At 41.3% G+C, this 13,826-nt stretch overlaps 1 long non-coding RNA gene across 2 annotated transcripts; it reads left to right on the top strand.

Annotated features, from left to right (window-relative positions):
- The first annotated feature begins 3,121 nt into the window (after positions 1 to 3,121).
- On the top strand, positions 3,122 to 10,758 carry LOC137570390 (uncharacterized). 2 transcript variants are annotated; one of them, XR_011031015.1, is made up of 3 exons: positions 3,122 to 3,295; positions 6,196 to 6,458; positions 10,571 to 10,758. It is a non-coding gene; the product is annotated as an uncharacterized lncRNA (long non-coding RNA). The 2 variants fall into 2 exon arrangements; XR_011031016.1 differs by lacking the exon at positions 3,122 to 3,295 and adding an exon at positions 4,152 to 4,193.
- The last annotated feature ends 3,068 nt before the right edge of the window (positions 10,759 to 13,826 follow it).

Here is a 13,826-nt window from a genome sequence, read left to right as displayed (position 1 = left end):
GGGCCAGTGAAAAAGCCTTGGGGGGCCGCATTCGGCTTGCGGGCCGTAGTTTATACCATTGTCTGTATTATTGGTGTATACCATTGGTGTATACCATGGTATTCTAGTGTATACCATTGTCTGTATAATTCTGTACCTCATGTTTGTTTCTTACTTTCGACAGAGCTACGGATTATGTTGGCGCTTTATAAATCAATAATAGTAATTATAATAATAATCTGAATGCAAATGTAAATGTTTTGTGTGCTCTACATAATAAGCTTTTTCTACAATTCTACTGAATTTTGCTGAAAAATGAAAATCTCAAATTCAAATGAAAGATCGTGGGTTGAAATCACAAATGAAAGTGATCGGTAAAACAAAAATATGTCTACATTATCTCATTGATAAGTGTGCACCCTGCCAAACGCTTGGGATTTGACCCCTGAGGGACAGTGCAGGGCCGAGACTGTACAGTCGTGTCAATAGCCTTCTTTATTCTGTTGCTATGTAGGAGGAACGAGGAAGGATGACCGACAGAGCAGCACATTAGGAGCATCATGCAGTGGGTGGGGTGAGTGGGGAGAATAATGTCCTCAGCCAGTGCTCAGCCAAATTGGTCTGCCACACTGATAGCTGGCTTTGCAAATATGCTAGATTTTAAAGAGGAACTAAAGAGGAACGGAAAAGGGAAAAAGAAAGAGAAATCAATACATTGCAAAGTAAGCAGTTACAAAAATAGAAGAGAGATCAAGAAATTATTGATATTTGGCATGTAATTTGTTCATGTTGTTTGATCTACAATCAGCCTGCACATCATCATTTTTACTACTGGCAGACATAAAAAAAACAGACAGCACCAACTGCCATTATCACCCACTAACAACACCCACCAACAATGCGATAGGCTAAAAGGTTGTTTTTTATGGAGATATATATATATATACATACATATATATATATATATACACACATACATATACACACATACATATACACACATACATATACACACATACATATACACACATACATATACACACATACATATATACACATACATATATACACATACATACATACACATACATACATACATACACATACATATATACACATACATATATACATACATACATACATACATACATACATACATACATACATACATACATACATATATATATACACAGAGTATGCAATGGGATGCGAAAGTTTGGGCAACCTTGTTAATTTTTCACGATTTTCCTGTATAAATCGTTGGTTGTTACGATAAAAAATATCAGTTAAATGTATCATATAGGGGACACACACAGTGATATTTGAGAAGTGAAATGAAGTTTATTGGATATACACTGCACAATAATTGTTTTAATACAATTAGGCAGGTGCATAAATGTGGGCACTGTTGTAATTTTATTGATTCCAAAATCTTTAGAACTAATTATTGAAACTCAAATTGGCTTGGTAAGCTCAGTGACCCCTGACCTACGTACACAGGTGAATCCAATTATGAGAAACAGTATTTAAGGGGGTCAATTTTAAGTTTCCCTCCTCTTTTAAGTTTCTTTGAAGAGTAGCAACATATGGCGGTCTCAAAACAACTCTCAAATGCCCTGAAGATAATGATTGTTCACCATCATGGTTTAGGGGAAGGATACAGAAAGCTGTCTCTGAGATTTCAGCTGTCTGTTTCCACAGTTAGGAACATACTGAGGAAATGGAAGACCACAGGCTCAGTTCAAGTTAAGGCTTGAAATGGCAGACCAAGAAAAATATCGGATAAACAGAAGCGACGAATGGTGAGAACAGTCAGAGTCAACCCACAGACCATCACCAAAGACCTACAACATCATCTTGCTGCAGATGGAGTCACTGTGCATCGTTCAACCATTCGGCGTACTTTACACAAGGAGATGCTGTATGTGAGAGTGATGCAGAGGAAGCCTTTTCTCCACCCACAGCACAAACAGAGCCGCTTAAGGTATGCTAATGCACATTTGGACAAGCCAGCTCCATTTTGGAATAAGGTGCTGTGGAGTGATGAAACGAACATTGAGTTATTTGGGCAGAACAAGGGGCGTTATGCATGGAGGAAAATAACACAGCATTCCAAGAAAAACACCTGCTACCTACAGTAAAATATGGTGGTGGTTCCATCATGCTGTGTGGACAGTGCAGGTACTGGGAATCTTGTCAAAGTTGAGGGGCACATGGATTTCACTCAGTATCAGCAGATTCTGGAGACCAATGTCCAGGAATCAGTGACAAAGCTGAAGATACCCAAGGGCTGGATCTTTCAACAAGACAATGACCCTAAACACTGCTCAAATCCACTAAGGCATTTATGCAGAGGAACAAGTACAACATTCTGGAATGGACATCTCAGTCCCCAGACCTGAATATAATTGAAAATCTATGGTTTGAGTTAAAGAGAACTGTCCATGCTCCGGAGCCATCAAACTTGAATGAACTAAAGATGTTTTGTAATGGTCCAAAATACCTTTAACCAGAATCCAGACTCTCATTGGAACCTACAGGAAGCGTTTAGCGGCTGTAATTTCTGCAAAAGGAGGATCTACTAAATATTGATTTTTTTTTATGTGGTGCCCAAATGTATGCACCTGCCTAATTTTGTTTAAACAATTATTGCACACTTTCTGTAAATCCAATAAACATCATTTCACTTCTCAACTATCACTGTATGTGTCTCCTATACGATATATTTTTAACTGACATTTTTTATCGTAACAACCAACGATTTATACAGAAAAATATTGAAAATTAACAAGGTTGCCCAAACTTTTGCATCTATATCTATCTATCTATCTATCTATCTATCTATCTATCTATCTATCTATCTATATCTATCTATCTATCTATCTATCTATCTATATCTATCTATATCTATCTATATCTATCTATCTATCTATCTATATATCTATCTATATATCTATATATCTATCTATATCTATATCTATATATCTATATATCTATATCTATATCTATCTATCTATCTATCTATCTATCTATCTATCTATCTATCTATCTATCTATCTATCTATCTATATATATATATATATATATCAGTTGGAGACAGTTGTTATTTCCCACAATGCAAGGCTATTAACAGACAGGAAACTGCCAGGACCTAAACATGACACCTGACATCCTTATAGTGGTCTATTTGAGAAAGGGTAAAGATTTCTTATAGGAAAAGGGGTATCGGCTACTGACTGGGATGAAGTTAAATCCTTGGTTACAGTTCCCTTTTTAATCTACTGAGTGTACAAGGCGTAAGGCTCCAAGACTAAAGGTAAACATACTTTTCCCTGCATAAATGATACCAGATTCACTGGACACTGAAACACAACATTTTTTTGTTATGTTTTGCAACATTCCTTCCTGAATTTCACCATGAAAACTGATTTTCCATGAAATGTGAGCTCATATCTTTTTTTTCTGCCTTTCTCATTTCCTGTCCTGGTAACAGAAAGTGGGGAAAATGCTTCCATAAGAGAGCAATAAAAGCCTGAACGAATTTCTTACTTTTTTACACCCTGAATAAAAGCTTTTCTCTTCCTATCCTTAAACTCCCATAAACCAGGACAGATCGCTACTGACGATAGAGCAATAAAGCTCAAAACGTTCAAACACTGCCTTTTTTATCTGCATTTAGTGTTACATCATTTTACAGCCCCTGTTTCCAAAAAAGTTGTGATGTTGTGTAAAGTACAGATAAAAAGAGAATGTGGTGATTTGCAAATCATCTAAACCCTATATTTAATTGGAAATAGCACAAAGGCGACATGTCAGATGTTGAAAGGGAAACATTTTATTGTTTTGTGCAGTAGCGTAACAAGAAATCGTAGGAACCCTCAGCAAAATTTTGATGAGGCTTCCAGACCAAAACACATTTGGGTAATGAGAGCTCCCTCTACCCGATGGATATAGAAGATTTTATTGCTTTATAATGGTGGTATAACTAGAAATCATGGGGTCCTGTTCTGCCTCATCCGAGGTTCAATATTCCATTGGCATTCTGACTGTATGTTGTTCAGTTAGTATGCAACACTGTCACCATGTGGTCTTTTTCTGTAACGCCCTTTTTCCGTTATGTAAATTTCCCCCTCTTACTTTCTGTGGACAGTTATTTTGAGCAGGGCATTCTGGGAAAGATCTCTGAGGTAACTGCTTTGCAGAGGTTTGGAGAGGTAAACACTCTTTTTTTACCTTCACCGGTGTATGTCTCTATCAGCATCAACCAAATAACATTTGTAAAGCGCTTTCTCCCATAGGACTTAAAGCGCACAAGCATGGCTCAGACCAGTAATTGGATGATTAGTACATTGTGGTACAAAGGAAGAATTCTACAAGTCTGCAAATGCCAGGCTAAACAGTTAGCTTTTCAGTCTGGATTTGAATAACTCCAGGGTGGAGCTGTCTTCACTGAGTATGGTAAGGAGTTCCAAAGGATAGGGGCAGCATGTCAGAAAGCTCTGGCTCCAAAGGTTTTGAGTTGCACTCTGGGAATGACCAAGTTTATGGATCCTGCTGATCTGAGGTTGTGAGAGGTGTGGTGCAGTTTCATCAAGTCCTTCATGTATCCAGGGCCCACATTGTGTAGGAATTTGAATGTCAACAGTCCAATCTTGAAGAGTATTCTCCATTTTACAGGTAGCTAGTGCAGTGAGCAAAGAAGCGGTGTAATGTGACAGTGGCAAGACTGGTTTGTTAGCAATCTTCTCTTCTCCTTCTGTACTAACTGCAGGTGGTACAGGTCCTTGTTTGGGAGGCATGCATAAAGGCATTGCAGTAGCCCACCTGTGATGTTATGAAGGCATGATCTAGTGTTGAAAGATCTTCTGGGGGAATAAGATGTTTAATTTTTGCAATGTTCCTAAGATGAAAGTAGGAATATTTGACTACAGCCGAGATTTGGTTTCTGAAGCTCAATTCCCCATCAAATAGCACACCAAGGCTATGGACAAGATTGGTGTTGATTTAGAATAGAGCTGTTTTGGTGCCAAGCAGTGGTGCTCATCCAGATTCCGGATATCCAAACTACCCAGATAATCCGAACTTTTTCAGCTATCCGACCTCGCATCCAGATTCTGGATATCTGGGCAAATCCGGAATGCGGTTTGCAGCACTATCCGAATAGGAATTTGGATATCCTGTCGGATATCCGAATCAGGATACTGTTACTAAGGAGATGACATCCATGACGTCACTGAGCCAATCAGAGGGCTCCCAGCCTAAGCCCTAGCAACCAATCACAGAAGGGAACCCTGGCCAGCCCCTCCTGACCTCATTGAGCCAATCAGAGGGCTCCCAGCCTAAGCCATAGCACCTAATCACAGAAGGGAACCCTGGCCAGCCCCCCTGTATATTAAGGAGGGGTGCCATGATGAGAAATCCCGTCCTTGCTTATGACTGCTCACTGACAGACATGATCCAGTGCTGCTGGCCTAGCAAGTGTTGTATACAGTGATACACCTAAAGCTTTTCAGTAATTAACACCTTCACTACACTATTGTTCTATTGAAAATATAATAATAGTTGTAGCGCTCAAATTATCTAAAATCAAGGCTGCAAGGTATACTAGGGGTTAAGCTCTCCTCCCCTTCGCTAAAAAATACACAAACAAATTCAATACTGGCGCCAAATAACAGTATAATGCTGTAAAACTTTAACTAAAAACCATAAACCATTAAACTCATCAATAATAACCTGATAGATACAACTTAAAGGACTTACGAGGTGAAATTACTAAAAAAAGTAAATTACCTGCCTCATCTTTTAAGGCTCGGAGGGCGGCGTCCGCACCCTCCGTGCCGATCCGCCGGGTCCCCCTGCTCATTAGCCCCCCGGGCCGGCTGCCGACCCCACGGCCCGGGTCGGGCTCTCCTGCCTCTCGCAACATGGCCGCTTCCTTTGGCCGCGGCTGCGCAGTCTGCCTGGCCGCGAGTGCGGCTGCGCAGCTCTAGGGCCAACCCCCCTGATCCACGCTACGTAGCGTGGATCAGGGGGGTTGGCCCTAGAGCCCCTGGAGCCTCTCCAGCCTATGCCTCGGCCCGGCCCTGCGTTTTCTATCTACCTATAGTGCACTGTCAAAAAAAATCCGTTCATATAATTCACTTTAATGCGTTGTAATCCTCTTGAAAATAAGTCCTACAGTTATTGCAATTACGTTCATCAAGTTCTTCCTTTTAGGCGTTATAATCACTTTAACATATCTGTTAAAAATCAAACCTGCGGCAGTGTCAATCACCTCACCGCAACTCACTGATTCATGCAGTCCAGGAGAGGGGAGAGAATACCAGAATCCGTGTTGTCAGAGTTCCTGTGTTCTCCAGCGGTAATGAGTCCCGTCTGAGGACTCACCCGGATGTCTCACGGCTTACACTTACGCCATCTTCCACAGTCCTGACCCAAATAGATCGGCAAAACTCCGGCGTGCTCCGGCGGATGTTCAGGTGACTATTGTTCTATTGTTTATTAGGTAGCTAGCTTGATTTCATTCAGTGACAGTCAGAGTGTGTGCTGCAGGCCTGCAGCAGCTGCTGCTTTTAGGTCCTGTGTCTGTGTGTGCTATGCACAGACCAGACCAGCTGCTGGCCTGCTATTATCCTTAGCTACAGTATAGGTTAGGGAATAGGATTACTGTGTTATTGTGTAGTTAGTACTGCAGTGCTAGTTAGTTGTTAGAGTAGTACTACTGTGTTAGCTTACTACAGATTACTGCAGTGCTGCTGTGCTGAGCAGTGTCAGTTAGACAGTATGGGCTTGATTCAGTAAACTGTGCTAAGTGTTAGCCTGCCTGTGAAAAGCCCTATATCACGCCTAAAGTTGGTTTAGGCATGATAAATTCACATTGCGCGCAAAGCGACCTTATAGGCGCATCGGGCGCGCAGTTTTTGTTGCACCGCGGTGCGCCGTTTCGCTATGCACGCGCCTTTGCACGCAATGTGAATTTAGTAAACGGTGCTAACCCAGTTAGCACCCTAGTTAACACGCCCCAAAGTCTTTAGGTGTGCTAAATGGGTTAGCACCGTTTACTGAATCAAGCCCTTAGTGTGCACTAATGTCTTCTACTCTGCTGTCTGTCACTCCGTGCTGATTTGCTTTAAAGTCCAACCCTAATTTTAATAAAGTACTAGTACCCCACATCATTTGGCTGAAGCAAGTTGGCACTGGCAGTGGTCAGACTCGGAGCACCAGAACACCCTCTGCCACTCCTGCCCACACTGAGGCCTGTTCAGGCAGCCAGTCCTCAGTGGCCTCCTCTGCTCCATCCATCGCTTTCCGTGCAAGAAAAAACCACCGCCAGACCCTGTTGGGCGAGTCTTACCCTGTTGTTGGCATGAGTTGGACATGAAGTGGCTGGGAATCACTATGCATGCCTTACCACCCTTTACCACCACCACCACAACCTCCTGGCTCCTCCTGATTAACTATTACTAACTAAGCCACCTGGTTCACAATTTTTTTTACAGCTGTGGTACTATCAACGCTACGTGCCACGTACATGTGCCACGTGCCACGTACACATGCCATGTGCTCCTGGCACACATTACACCTACTGCTTCTGCATTGCACTGCTCCTGCTGCCTGTGCTGCTCCCACCGCCTGGGTGCCACAGGCCACTGCTGCTGTGCTGATACCACCTATATTTAACCCGAAACACAATTGCTGCATAATTTTTTTGAGGCGTCTGGGCTGAAAACTGTCATGTCCCAGTTGTGCGGTTGGACTTTGGACACAATGTGGGCTTGTTCCGCCGAGGTCCCCCGGAAGCACCGATGAGAGCGGATTGGAACGCCCGTGCAGGCCCGGAGTTCCAGACGGTCGTGGTACCACCAACGCTACATGCCACATACACGTGCCACGTACACGTGCCATGTCCGGCATGCTCCTGGCACACGTTACACCTGCTGCATTGCCCTGCTCCTGCTGCCTATGCTGCTCCCATCACCAGGGTGCCACAGGCCACTGATACCACCTATATTTAACCCAAAACACAATTGCTGCGTAATTTTTTGGAGGTGTCCGGGCTGAAAACTGTCATGTCCCAGTTGTGCGGTTGGACTTTGGACACAATGGGCTTGATTCACAAAAGAGTGCTAACTGTTAGCACGTCCGTTTTTGTGCGAATTTTCGCATTGCGCGCGATCGCGAAGTTTCGCACACAACGGTTATGTTTTTGCGCGCAAACGGGATTTCTTGCGCGAAAACAATATCGATTTCGTTATCGTTATCAAAAACGTTATCGTTTCATGCGGAAATTCGTGATAGCGCGCAATGTGAAAATTCACACGAAAACGGCCGTGCTAACAGTTAGCACTCTTTTGTGAATCAAGCCCATTGTGGGCTGCACGACCGCTGTCTGGAACCTAGTCCTGATGTTAATTTACAGCCATTTTTTGTGGGGGGGGGGGGATTTTAAGTCCCCACATAATCAATTAGTGTTTCCCTAAGAAAAAATGATGCTACATGCCTCATTTACCCTAAAAACGTTTTGGAAGCAATTTAAAGGCCACTTCCGGTTTTCTATTCGGATATCCGAATCCGGGCGGATATCCCAGATATTGGGTTCGGATATCCGATTCTATTCGGATTCCGAAAAGTTCGGATTTGGATATCTGATCCGGACCTGGATATCTGGGTATCCGGATCCAAATCAATTGGGATTTTAAAAAGGGGTATCCGAGCATCCCTAGTGCCAAGCACTGGCCTTGGGCAACAAAGACCTTAGTTTTGTCTTTCCTTTGTAAAATGTTTCCAAGAGGAAAGATTTTACAAGATCTTACAATGGGCAAACTCTGACTAAACAATTTATACTGTTAATGAATACCGTAAAAAAATAAGCAACTTTATTCATCATGTTATTACAGTTCCTCTTGAATGTATCAGAACTCCATACTGTGGCTCACTAGTGATCATCGTAATCTGCCAATTATGATTACACCAAATTACACGTACATTTTCGCAATTACGCATACACACAATTACAAATTCGAAATTCAATTGACTTTGCATAATCATTCGTAATTACGCATGAATTTACGGGTAATTTACACATAATTTTGTGCTGACTTTGGCGGTGAATTGCAAAGCCCCCATACATGCTATTGCTACCAAAATTGATACATATGTTAAGAAGAATAGTGGGTACAAGTCATAAATATAATTTTTCAAAAAGACCTTGTAGTTTTTGAGAAAATCGGTTTTAAAAATGCAAATAAAAATGGTTTTTAAACTGAGAAAAAGACAGAAAAACTACAAGGTCTTTTTGAACAATTATTTTTGTAACTTGTACCCACTATTCTCCTTAACATATGGATCAATTTTGGTAGTAATAGCATGTATGGAAGCTTTGCTATTAATCACCACAGTTGGCACGAAATTATGCGTAAATTATGTGTAAATTCATGCGCAATTACGAATGGTAAATAACTACGAAATTAATTATGCTATTCCCCCGAAATTTCACATTACGATTACGATGCGTAAGTGCGTATTACGATGCGTAATTACACATGGGTGTAATATCTGCTCATCAGTCATCACTATGGCTCACAAATCATTTTCATGAAGAAGTCTACTTTAACAAGGATGGACATTAGTTTACCTGAGAATCGTGAGATCCATCAAGATCTGCATTAACAGATAATCACACCTGACGATTAGGCTCGGTTCCCATTTGCACTGGATCAGCGGGAGAGGACAATATAATGTCCACTCCGATGGTCCAGCTGTAGTATAGGGCAGATGCGTTACCCCCATAGGCTATATGGGGGAGCGCATCCGCCTGCCCGGGATTATCATGGACTGCACAGAAGTGCAGTCCGCTTACCACAACCGTTGCAGAGTGACACGTGTGCACGGCTCCTATTTATAAAATAGCAGCTGTTCACTGTCCATGTAGAAATGAGCGAAGAAAAGCAAAAAAATGTTGTTCTCCGCTCAAGTGGGAACAGAGCCTTACTGTACACTCAAAGATAAAAACATCCTGCTAGACTTGTTTGTTTGTTTTTGGCAAATTTGGTTGTATGAGAGTAACCCCCCCCCCCCCCTCCCCCAAATCCTTAAATAGCACCTCCAGCAATAACAATTTATATATAATTATGGGCAGCATGGTGGCTTATTGGATAGCACTCTTACCTTGCAAGGCTGGGTCCCTGGTTTCAATCCCAGCCAGGTCAACATCTGCAAGAGGTTTCCATGTTCTCCCTGTGTCTGTCTGGATTTCCTCTGGACACTCTGTTTTCCTCTAATATGCCAAAAACATACAGATAAGTTAATTGGTTTCCCACTTAAATTGGCCATAGACTAGAATAGACATATATGACTATGGTTGGAATTAGATTGTGAGCCCCTCTGAGGTACAGTTAAGTGACAAGACTATGTACTCTGTAAAGCGCTGCGGAATATGTCGGCACTATATAAATACTAGATAACAATAATAATATTATTAAAGTTCCCTAAGTCATTTTTATTTTTTGCTTTACTTTTTTTTTGCATTAAATGCCATGTCTGGATTCTGATCACTTTTGGAGTTGAACAATTTCACATTTTGTTTCAAAAGAAACACCTCAAAAAAGTGTATGGCTTCACCCAGAATGCTACATGATGTCTAAGCCTGCAGCTGGTTTCCTGTGGACTCCCACTTCAGAGAGGACTTGTATGAAGATGACCAACATGTGTAGCAGGCTTCCCATTTCTGAGTGTTCTTGGTGCAAAAGGAATGTACAATCATAAAGTTCCAAAAACATACATTCTTCTTTGTTTTACCGACTGTTTTATGATCTGAATATTTGATCGTGTTTCAGTAACATTTATGAACACTAATAATGTATCTCCTCATCTTTTCTTTAATGTTTTATTTCTTTTTCTTAATTTTTCTTATACGCCCTTCTTTTCCTATTAGATTTTTTGGGCCCATATACAATTAACTTTTTCATCTGAGTTTTCTCCTAGGTGATATTTTACCATCTTGCCATAACATTCATTTTAAACCACCAGAAAGCAAGAAAACATTCAAAATAAATTTGATAGTGGTTTTTCACTAACTTTTAGGTACTTTTTATCTGTTAAAGTGACTCCGAGCTCATAAAAAAAATGAAAGTTGTACTCACCTGGGGCTTTCTCCAGCCCAGTGCTGGTCGGGAGGTCCCACGACGGCGTCCTGGCTCTTCTCCTTCTCCCCGCTCCGGAATGGCTGACAGGCCGGAGCCCGGGCGACACTCAGCAGAGTGTCGGGCTGCTCCTTCCGCATATGACGCGGATTACGTCACACGCCGGCCACCTCGCGTCATCACAGCTACCGGCGTGGCAGTACGGCGCATGCGCGCTTTAATCGCACATGCGCAGTACTTTCACGCCGGCCACCGTGATGACGCGAGGCGGCCGGCGTGTGACGTAATCCGCGTCATATGCGGAAGGAGCAGCCCGACACTCTGCTGAGTGTCGCCCGGGTTGCGGCCTGTCAGCCATTCCGGAGCGGGGAGAAGGAGAAGAGCCAGGACGCCGTCGTGGGACCTCCCGACCAGCACTGGGCTGGAGAAAGCCCCAGGTGAGTACAACTTTTTTTTTTTTTATGAGCTCGGAGTCACTTTAAATGCTAAAAAGTTATTTTTTGAGAAAATGAAAATGATCACCTAGAAGTCAACTCAGGTGAAAAATTTAATTGCATATGGGCCTTTGTTTGTTCTTATTCCTCATTTTTTACTTTTCCTTAAATGACCACTATCGCAAAAAAAATAGGCAGTTAAAATCTGACAGAACCGACAGGTTTTGGGCCAGTCCATCTCTTCATAGGGGATTCTCAGGTTTTCTTTGTTTTTAACAGCATTTCCTGGACAGCAGTTACAAAGTCTAACTGACAAAATAATGTGCAAGTGAGTAGGAAGGCTGGCTGGTATCTTGCTATTTTGGCAGTTAAACTGCTGTTCAGGAAATGCTGTTGAAAACAAAGAAAGCCACGAGAATCCCCCATGAGGAGATGGACTGGCCCAAAACCTGTCGGTTCTGTCAGATTTTAACTGCCTAATTTTTTTCCACAATAGTGGTCCTTTAATTTTTTTGTTTTAGATTCTAAGATTGAATGTTTGTAACTAATTTTAAGTTTCTTCATTTCAATTTCTCTTTTCTTTTTTAATATTTTTTCTTTTTAAAGGAACCACCTTGAAATGTTGGGAATATGAAGCTGCCATCTTTATTTCCTTTGAGAAAATAATGTTTTGATTTCAGTAGTGTTGTATTCAGTAGTGCATAGGTGGGATAACGGAAACCAGGCTTATTTACAGGATTCACCAACTTTCTACATGAGGCAGCATTTTCATTCCATGTTCCTAGCTAGCAGAAAAAAACAGGAACCAATGACTCACAACAGTACAGATAATCGTATCAGTCTTACAAGCAGCACAGTACCATTTACAGGACCAAAGCAGTGTTTGTATTACACACTTGCTGCTAGTAGCTTGGTGTTACATTTTGGCTAGGTAATGATTTACATGTTTTTCCAGGTTGATGACTTAAAGGATAGCAGAAGAAAACGGCCAGCAAAATATCCAAAAAACTATTGTCATTATATTCTTTCTTTAGATAATACATACAAGTAGTACTTTTCTCCAGCAGGAAAAGACTGCAACAAATAAAGCTTTTTAGATAGTGCAGAGAAGAGTTAGAAGTACCATTATTTTTTTTCCTAATTTCCTTACACTGGGACCGTCATGGTTCCTGTTGAAACTGTGGAGGTTCATGAAGATTCCAGTACAAGAAGCGAAGGAAAATCTTTTCAGTAGGGATAGAGATTAAAAAAAGTCCAAAAGAGGTCCTAACCCCTTTCTTTATTTTGCAAAACTGAAACAGTTTTCCCTGTAGAGTTGGTTACTTTCATACGCATGTCTTGAAGTAATCTATTTACAAGATTGGCACTTGGGGAGTTATTATCATTACAATATTTTATTTAGTTTTACTGAAAACCAATTGATCAACATCTTTCAGTGTATAAACAGAGTTCACTGAAAGACAATGAGTCTGGTTTTAGAAGGCTCCCTGAGATTCAAGAATATTTGGGAACCTAAACCTGGAATGGATATATTTAAAATCTTCTCCTAGGAGAAGTTTGATTGCAAGGGGAGGCAAATAATTGACAAATCAGATGAGTAATATGTACAGCTCTAATTTGCTATTGATTGACAAGTGACATGATCACATGATTAAGGAGTAATGCCGAAACCTGGTCGGGAAGGAGAACAGGCACTCTACTACGATTGGTAATATTTAAGCATTGAGCACTTTAATTGGAAATTAGAGTGCAATAGTGTTTATGTTGTTTATGCAAAAGGGTCCAATATGCATGGACCCACAATGTGTAAATTGAACTTGTTTTAATAGTGATTGAAGAACAAAGAGAAATCGAGAGCCCAATATGGTGTAGTATTGTTAAGTTGGTGGTGGTTTAAAGCAAAACATTTAGATATACTCACAAACATGGGTTACCCATAGGCAACCATTTGAAGTGCAGGTAGGGAGTATTAGAACCTGACCCCACTCAGGTTTTTAAGATGTCACTCTCTGTAGATAGTAAATGGGGTAGCACCCCTCCACCGAGGTTGGAATCAAGATTTCAGCAAGGCTTGGTGTACAGAGGCGCCAGAGTAGAAAAAAAACATTTAAAAACCATCTAAAAGAGGGGGATGTTCAGGTGGACTTACCTCCCTCGAAAATATAGAACTCAACTGAGTCACAATATATCAATACAAAAATTTTATAAAACTCCACTTAGTGCAACGCGTTTCGCAGGTGTGGTCCTGCGTCATCAGGCAAACAGGAGTATA

Source organism: Hyperolius riggenbachi, chromosome 4 (genome assembly GCF_040937935.1).
Source record: "Hyperolius riggenbachi isolate aHypRig1 chromosome 4, aHypRig1.pri, whole genome shotgun sequence".
Taxonomy (NCBI): Eukaryota; Metazoa; Chordata; class Amphibia; order Anura; family Hyperoliidae; genus Hyperolius; species Hyperolius riggenbachi.
Note: the sequence above shows the minus strand (reverse complement) of the source record. Positions and strands in the feature narration are given on the sequence as shown.